The sequence below is a fragment of the Microtus ochrogaster genome, unplaced genomic scaffold, assembly GCF_000317375.1.
Source record: "Microtus ochrogaster isolate Prairie Vole_2 unplaced genomic scaffold, MicOch1.0 UNK18, whole genome shotgun sequence".
Classification (NCBI taxonomy): Eukaryota; Metazoa; Chordata; class Mammalia; order Rodentia; family Cricetidae; genus Microtus; species Microtus ochrogaster.
In genome coordinates, this window is record NW_004949116.1 from 5,727,454 (window position 1) to 5,736,638 (window position 9,185).

General features: G+C 45.1%; 1 protein-coding gene across 1 annotated transcript in view; it reads right to left on the minus strand.

Moving 5' to 3' along the window:
* The window catches only part of Lrrc61 (leucine rich repeat containing 61), a 7,372-nt gene extending 6,962 nt beyond the window's left edge, over positions 1–410 (minus strand). The window contains exon 1 of the mRNA XM_005367478.3: positions 134–410. The gene's annotated coding sequence lies outside the window, so the exon portion shown is untranslated. The remainder of the gene's footprint in view (positions 1–133) is intronic.
* Between the last annotated feature and the right edge of the window lie 8,775 nt (positions 411–9,185).

Here is a 9,185-nt window from a genome sequence, read left to right on the forward strand (position 1 = left end):
TCTCTCTCTCTCTCTCTCTCTCTCCAGCTGCTCTTTTTAAATAATCTATCACACGAGCAGAACCCTTGTCGCTGTGTATAGCCAGCTGCTGTGACCGTGGGCAAGGGCGCCTGGCGACCGCGGCTGCACCCACCTCACGGGACGTTACCGGTTAAGGCGGTTCCGTCAGTAACTAATCAGAGAGGTTCCTGGCGTTGAGGGAGTGACCACTAATAGCTGGCGGTTCCGGAAGGATCCGGCCTCCCGGGGCACGCGAAGAGCGAGGCGCTACTAAGCTTCCCGGGCAGGTCCGCCCATTCCGGAAGCTGCGATGGCCGGAAGGGGCGGGGATCCGTGATGGTTCAGGCGGGTGGGTTTGTCTGGCTGGGTGTGCAGTTATGCAGATAATCGACCAAAGATAATCCAGGTTCTTTGGGCTGAAAGCCACGGGCAGTGGTCCCGGGGGATTTTGCTCCTGTTCGTTTGGTCACTAGTGCATGTAGCGGTGCGGCGTTACGTCATTAACGGATACGTGTTCGGTGACGTTCCCTGTGCCAGGCTGCAATCATTTTCTAATCCATTAAAATGGTGCCGGTGCGTGCTCCCCACCCCGCTCTTGGTGCTGCAGTCATGCTCGCCGCTTTGCACTGCAGACCAAAAGGGCCACACAGTGACAAGAAGGACCCCTTGTACTCAGGGACGTCACCAGCACAAACTGCCACCTTTGCAAATGACATTGTCCAAGAAGTCACCGTAACTGGACGCAGGGGAGAATACCTTTCTCTTACTTTGTATTCACAGGCCACTTAAGAGATTTATACATTGAAAGGCAAACTCATTCAGGAGCTAAGATTTTCTATCTCCTAAAGCTTCCCCTGCCCTCAGACAAAGCAATTCCAGGTCAATCCACCCCTCTTTGCCTGGACAAAATATAGACACATTTTTGTTTACGTTATTAATTTTTTTTTGCATGCTATTACAGTTTTATGTCATTTGAACCTCTCTGTCATGGATCAGCCAGGTTCCATCTTAAGAAGCCATCTTGTTACAAGATCAAAATAAGTTCATTCCTGTTTTCTGTAAAACTTAAGTCTTGATCTATTTTCTGGAATTTAACATGTTCCACACTTTATACCCTGATAAGCTAAGATGTTCAGCCTGATAATTTTGAGCTGTTCTGCCAAGTTCCAAAGTCCTTGGAAACCCCCTAGCCTTGCAGTTTGGGGCTATAGAAAAAAACAACAACTCATTTTTCCTGTGTTCGGGGTTATTCTCTCAAACCCTGCTTTAGGGAAATAGCCCTGTCTGACAGAAAATAAAGCCTGCTTAATTCGACCAGAAAATTTAGATTGTTGGTCTTTACTCTTGTTCAGTGGGATCAACACATGCTTCAGAAATGGAAGTGTTCATTTCTCCATTCTACATCACACAGCATGTTCAAGTAAGAAATGTTAAGGGAAAATTGCCAAAGAGACCCCTTAAACCAGACAGTGGTGGTGCACACCTTTAATCCCAGTACTAGCGATCCAGAGGTAGAGACAGGCAGATCTCTGTGAGTTCAAGGCCAGCCTGGTCTACAGAGCAAATTCCAGAATAGCCAGGGTCATTACACAGAGAAACTCTGCCTCAAAATATCACAAAACAAAATCCCTCTTAAGACAGGAAAGAAAACTTTTCAAGAGGGAACTGTCTGGAATAAAGATTTCCATGGTGGAGCACTTTCTAATGTGAGGCTCTGGCTTCCATCTTTACACCACCATGAGAGTCAGTGTTGTAGTAGGGGGAGAGAGGGCACACTCAACTCCTAACACAGCGAGGATGATGGGAGATTTATAGCCCAGATGCAGGAACGGAGTGTGTGCATAGAAAATGGCCTAGTGATTTGGACTGCAAAAATACGTTCTCAAACATATTTAGACACTTATTTTTCTGACATCATCAACCCATTCTCTCATGCTTTAAATATTTTGACATTTTGCTTTTGAGAATTAAATCTTTAGCCCTGTCCCCTTAAACTGTGTTTGTTTATGGTTTGTCTTTTTCCCATTTAGAAGCCCAGTTCCCCAGTCTCTATTTTCCTGCTGGTTTGTTCTGGCCCCTTCTTCTGTGTTCTTAGTTTCACTGGTCTGTTCTTACAGCCGTCTGTTCTGTTCTAGTTGTCTGTCCCTACAGAAATACCTGTCTAGTTCTATTTACAGTGTAAACTAGGTCTGATACTATTTTTCAACTTTTGAAGTGTGCACTTACGCAAGTTTTGACAAATATATTATCTGTATAACCACTACAGTCAAGATATGGGTTATGCCATCTCCCAGCTAACCGCCCCTACCATAACTCCCTCCCTATCCTCCCCGGTAACTGGTAATCTTGTTACTAAGAAGTAGATTACATTTTCCTAATCTCCCTGCCCTCCCTTGTTTTGTTTTGCTTTTTCAAGACAGGGTCTCACTATGTAGTCCTGGCTGTCCTGAAACTCACAGAGCTCCACTTGTCTCTGCCTCCAGAGTGCTGAGATTAAAGGTGTGCACATAATTATGCCCAGTTTCTAGTGTCTTATGTAGCTGAAACTATATGGTACTGCTACTGTATGGATCTTCATGCTTCCTCGCGACCCCCATTCTTATTTTGAAATTGTTACCATTAGATGGTGATGCCTTCGGGAGGTGATTGTCTGGTCAGTGGAGCTCTGAATGGACTTAACGCCCTAATGAAATGACCTGGAGAGCTAGCTTGTTCTTGATCGTGTGAAAGCATGTTAGAAGTCACTGTGTATGAAGGAGAAGATGGCCCCTCCTTGGACACCAAATCTGCGAACTCTTGAACCTTTTAGACTGAAACTGTGAGAAAGTAACTGTCTTTTGTTTATAAGCTACCAGCCCACAGTATTTTCTTAAAGCAGCTGTGCTGGATGGCTTTATGCCAACTTGACACTAGCTAAAGTCATCTGAGAGGAGGGACCTTCAGGGAAGGGAAACACCTCCATAATATCCAGTTGTAGGGCATTTTCTTAGTTAGTTATTGATGTGAGCCAGTTGTGGGTGATGCCACTCCTGGGCTGCTGGTCTTGGTTCTGTAAGAAAGCAGGCTGAGCAAGTCTGTTGAGCAAGCCAGTAAGCAGCTCCCCTCCATGACCTCTACATCAGCTCCTGCCTCCAGGATCCCACCCTGTTTGAGTTCCTGTCCTGACTTCCTTCACTGATGAGCTATGGATGTGGAAGTGTAAGCCAGATGAACCATTTTCTCCCCAACTTGTGTTTTGTCATAGTGTTTCATTATAGCAATAAAAACCCAAACTAAGCTAGCAACCAAAATGGACGAAAAGAGGTGTGTTCTTGAAAGTGTATCTGGTTTATTTTGCTCAGCCCAGTATATTTTTAGATTTATTTATGTGTATTAGTGTTTTTCCTATGTGTGTGTCTATGTGCCACATTCCTAGCTCATGAAGCTTAGAACAGGGCATTGAATGCCCTGGATTATTTCCCAGTCTTCAAAGGGTCGCCTCTGCCACACCCTCTGAGTCTGCATTCTTGTCTAGGGTGGTTTGTATTTCGTTTATTTTTATCACACACAAGAATCATTGTGCAGTCATTTGAACAGCATTTTGCAAGTGTCCCTCTTTCAAGTAGGGCCATTTGAGAGCATCATTATCCTGAAATCAGTGTCCCAGGCTTCAGGCAGTCTAAATGTCCCAGGGTATTGAGTTTCCACAATGAGTCAGTGTTCATACTGGTGATAGCCCACTCTTGGGCTCCTGCCCCATCCTGCTCTGTATAACTGGCTTTGGACTCAGTGCAAGCCAGGAACCAAAGCCCCAAGGCTGCTTAGTGGCTCTGAATGGAAGGGTGTTAGACATTGAGGAGACTCTCTTAGGGAACCCCCAAGCTATGTCCTGTTGAAGGGGTTAAACTCTCTCACTCTTACCACTGAATTTAGGTTTCAGTTCTCTGAGAAGGGCAAAACAGGTGTCTCTCTCAACAAAGGGCTGTTTATGCACAATACCCTTACATTAAGGGACAAGAGAGAGAACAAACACAGGGCCTAAGTCAGCCTCACAATGTCTCAAGAACAAATCCAGCAGCCCCTTCTGAGTCGTGTCCAGACTTGCCCAAGGTTGTGCAAGTATGTTCAAAAATGATAAGACTAAACCTCAGCCAATTAAAAGTAGACTAGTGTAACTAGTGTAACTAATTGCTTAACCAATTATGTATGAGGTGACCTCACCGTCCCTGAAACTCCCCTCAGCTACGGTTAAAAGGAGCCTGCACGCTCCTCTTGTGGAGAAGCCATATTATACATGTGAACGATCCCACATACGCTGGCAATAGACGCTCTTTGCTCTTACATACTATTGGAGTTTGGGGTCTTCCTCCAGCCTTTCTTGGACCTTATGCTGTTTCTCAAGGGGACACAATATAAAAGGATTTCAGGAACTAAGTGGCCCCAACACAGTTGCCAATGTTAATTTTTATTTGTTTATTTATATTTATTTTGAGACAAGGAATTACTATTTCCCTTGCTGGCCTCTCTCTATACACCAGTCTTGCCTGGAACTTACAGAGATCTACTTGCTTCTGCCTCCCCAGGGTTAGGATTAAAGGGTGTACAACCACCTCTAGCATGTTAACTTAAATTTAATCAGTCAAATGCCCACTCACATTCTGTGGTTCGGTATAACTGAACCTTGCCTTTCCAGGACTCTGCCTAAGTTGGAGTCGCCTCCAGCTGCCTCCTTTCCAAGGCCTTTCGTGTTGGTGATTGTCTATTCCAGGAAGCTCTTTCTTCTTTTTTAATTGAAACCAAAGGTGATTTATTCTCTGCTCACAAATCTGTATTTTGTGGCATGACTGTATCCAGAAAAGCATCTGATTTAGCTCTCAAAACTGATGAGAGATACTTCTCATCTCCAGGACTTGCTAAGAGTAAAATTGTCAGTGAACTGCAGCCCCCCTTCCGATTACAGGGTTCTTAAGTCATTGGCTGAACTTCTAAGAAAAACTCTGGGGAGACTTCTGAAGCCCTGAGGTGATGCAGCCCTGCAGTATTGGAAAGTGAGTTTTGGTATCTTTGACAAGTCCCAAAGAAACTCAGGAAGAATGGCTGATTGCAGTGCCTACTGGCACACCAAAGGGCACACTGAGCTCTAGGCTCCCTCAGTCTCTGTAGCTCTCTGCTGCTCACCCCACTCCTTCTATAAGTCTCTGCAGTCCAAGGGTTTTGATTCCCTTCCCCAGCTTCTGATTCCTATAAAAACCTGCACTTTTTTGTTGTTCTTGTTGTTTTTGCCTTCTTGGGTCTCTCTTTGCTCCCTTGGCTCCCTCACACCCACCTCTTCTCTCATGGCTCGTTTCAGCTGCTGGCCATGTTCAGTCTGTTGTGTTTTCTCTCCCTTCCAGATGCTTCTGCTGTACTCTCCCTCATATCTACAATGAAAACCTTCTCCTCAATTGTACCTAGGAGCTGCCACATCCTCATTTCTTTCAATCTTGTCATTCAAAAACAAATAATAATTGAGCCTTGTCTTCAAGTTGGCTACAAACAGGAAGCACTTTGAGGACCAGTGCTGAACACCATACCCTTAACCAGTGCAGTGCTGAACACCATACCCTTAACCAGTGCAGTGCTGAACACCATACCCTTAACCAGTGCAGTGCTGAACACTATACCCTTAACCAATGCAGTGCTGACCACCATACCCTTAACCAGTGACACTCCGCTAAGTTTGGCACAGAAGACCAAACATGCCAGAACAGATCTATATTCCCTTGTATGAGTTTCTTAAGGGGCAGAACTGGGGTGCTGCAGGGTAAAGCTTAGCCAGGCCAAGCAAGTCCCCAGTTCAGTAGTTCCTTCCACACTGGCTGAATTCTTCCTGAAGTCTTCTTTTTGAGGGAATGCTGTTTCTTCTGAGATACAATAATAGTTCACCCCTTAAACATTTTTAAATTTTTTTTATGTGAAGGAGTGTGGGCCAGAATGCATGTGTAGCACATGCAGGCCTGGTACCTCCGGAGGTTACAATAGGGTGTCCAGTACCCTGGAACTGTAGTCACAGATGGCAATGGACTGCCATCTGGGTCAGCCTGTGCTCTTAACTGTGAGGCCATCTCCCCATCCCCGTGGTCCCAGTTTGCTTTCTACAGCTGTGATAAACACTGTGACTAAGGCAATCTGGGGAGGAAAGGGTGGATTCCATCTTACAGCTTATTGTCCATTGTGAGGGGAAATCAGGGCAGGAACCTGGAGGCATGAACTGGTGCAGAGGCCAAGGAGGAATTCTGCTTATCAGCTTGCTCCGGATGACTTGCTCAGCCTGCTTTTTTTATACAATCAAGACCACCTGCCCATTAATGACACTTCCCCCAGTAGACTGGGCCCTTCCACATCAATTGTTAACCAAGAAAATGCCCCATAGACTTGCACACAGGCCAGTTGCACACAGGAATCTCAGTTGAGATTCCTCTTCCCAGATAACTCTAGTTTGCATTCAGTTGACAAAAACCTAATCAGGACATATCCCATAATATCTCCTGTTATAGGATTTCAATCCATTTAGCCAATGGCTTTTGGCAATTACGAACCCTAGGGCATGGTCTTTTCTGCAAACAAGACAGTTTATAAGCTTAGGGAGAGGGTCTAGCCTTCTCTTGCTCCCATGCTCTCATGGGCGGTCAGAGAAGAGCAGGCAGCTTGCTCTTCACCCCTGGACAGAACGAGACTGGATGAGGGCAGCCAGATCAGTGGCTGTGTCTAAACCATTCTGTATCAGTGAGTGTTTACCCCTATTTTATACCTAAACACATTCTTGAGAATCCTTAACACTCTCATGGCTTCTTGCTAAATCTCCCTTTTAATTTGAGTTTCACAGGCTGAACATTTAATGCTTGACCCAGAGTCCCATCCACCTAAATGTTTTTACTTTCTTATACATCTTGGTTCAGGGGTGGGGGTGGGGATTCCTGTCCTCTGGGTGAGGAGACAGTCCCTATGACCTCAAAGCTTATTCTTGCTGGATTTGTTAAGTAAAGCTGCTGTCCTTTGGGGGTTATGTATTTGAGCAATCAAATTGTATAACAAATCTTGTTCTGATAACATTCACCACGTTGGCAAAGAGAAGGGATTGTTTTGTCCAATTAACATTTTTAAATTTTAGTTATGTGTATGTGGGTGGGTCCATGCTTGTGGGTGCTGGTGCCTACAGAGGCCAGAGATATCAGAGCCCCTGAGGCTGGAGTCACGGTGTCGTGGGCGGTTGTGAGCCACCTCACCTAGAGTTGAAAACTTGCGTCCTTGCATATTCCAGAACCATATGCACTCTGAAGCACTGAGCCATCTCTCCCGTTCCAAGAAGACTCTTTTATTTTCTTTTTAAAAATCATATTTTTATTAACTCTTTGATAATTTTATATGACCTTTGATCACATTCACCCCTTCTCCTCCAACTCCTCCCAGATCCACCCCCACCTCCAAGAAGATTTGTTTCATAGTTGAGACTCCACAGGCTGAAAGAAAAGTTTAAAAAAAAAATTAGATTGATTTCATTTATTTTGTGTGTATGATGGCTTTGCCTGCATATAGGTCTACACACTATGTGCAATCCTGGTACCTTAAATGTCAGAAGAGAGTGTTAGCCCTCCTGGAGCTAGAGTTACAGACAGTCGTGAGCCAGCAAGTGGGTGCTGGGAATCGAACCCTGGTCCTCTGTAAGAGAAACAAATACCACTAATCCAACCCCCTTGCCCTAATAAAAAGGGTTTGTTGTTTGGTCTTGTTGATGTGAGCATTGTGAACAGAACAGGCTAACTATAACTAGCACTGTATCTTAGAGGGTGCCACAGTGTGATCCTGATGGTCAGTTTCCTAGAGCTTCCATGGGAAAATTGTAATTGGCACTACACGGTCAAAGGAGTTCTTGGCTCTTCATTCAGCATCCAGACAAGGCCAGTTCCACCCTTTGTGAGCCTCTCCTTCCCTTGCCCTCCTAGTCCCTTTCCTTGGTTTCAGGCATCCATCCTTCCTACAATGAACAGTGGTCTACGCATGTTTGTGAGTTCTGTTTGCTCTTTCTCACCTCACATTGGAGCCTTAGGGACTGGGTGCCTGTCCCCTCCTTTCTGGTTTCTCTTGCATTCATTCCTGTAGAATCCTGGAATTGTTCCTTGCTAATAGGAGGTGCCTTCCGCTACAGGAATCATGCTACCTAGTCTCACATTCTCTAGGGTTTCTGTATCGACACTCATGTAGTCCTGACACACTGAACAGATAATTTCTAAAAATTCTGGGGCTTTCTCACTTGCATAGGATGTACTGCTGTACAACTACTTGTTGTCTGGATTCCAATTCTAATGGTGGAGCCGCCTCCACAGGATCAGGGCCTCTGCAGGATTTTCCTTGACACCTGCAAACGTGTAATATATAATAGACCACTCTCTCTCACCTCCTCCCATGCCTTTGGGAAGAAGATGCACCTTTTCTTCTCCCTAGGCCAGCCTACTTTAACACCTATGACCACCTGAGTTGAATTAGAATCGTTTTTATGGTCATAAGAGCAGGGCTATATCACCAAAGAAAAGTGATTTCTCTCCCAGAAACCATTAACAGCTCATAGTTTCTTAGGGAGGAGTGGACCTTCATGAACACGTCCCCCATATATGATGCGGTGTTGATGGGACTGAGCTTGGCCAGGTCTTCTGCACGTAACCACGGGTGCTTTGATTTCATGGATACATCTGCTAGGTCATGTTTAGAAGTCAGTGTTTCATGCTGTTCCTACCCGTCCCTCAACACTTCCATGCTTTCTGTCCCCTCTTCCACGTTGTTCCCCAAGCCTTAAAGGGGATAACATGGGTGTCCCATTTAGGGATGGGCACTCAACAGCCACTTATTCTCAAGCATTTTGACCAGCAGTGAGTCTGTATAACCATCACTGCAAACAAGACAGAGAGATGCATTCATTTAAGGGTTTAAGTATCTACATTTAGAAGGCAGTTTGACAAGTCTGTGGTGGTTTGAATAAGAATGCCCCCCCATGCTCATATATCTGAGTACTTAATGGTCAGGGAGTGGCACTATTTAAAAAGATTGGGAGATATGTCCTTGTTGAAAGAAGTTTGTCACTAGGGTGGGCTTTGAGGTTTCAAAAGCCCATGCTAGACCCAGTCTTCTCTCTCTCTCTCTCTCTCTCTCTCTCTCTCTCTCTCTCTCTCTCT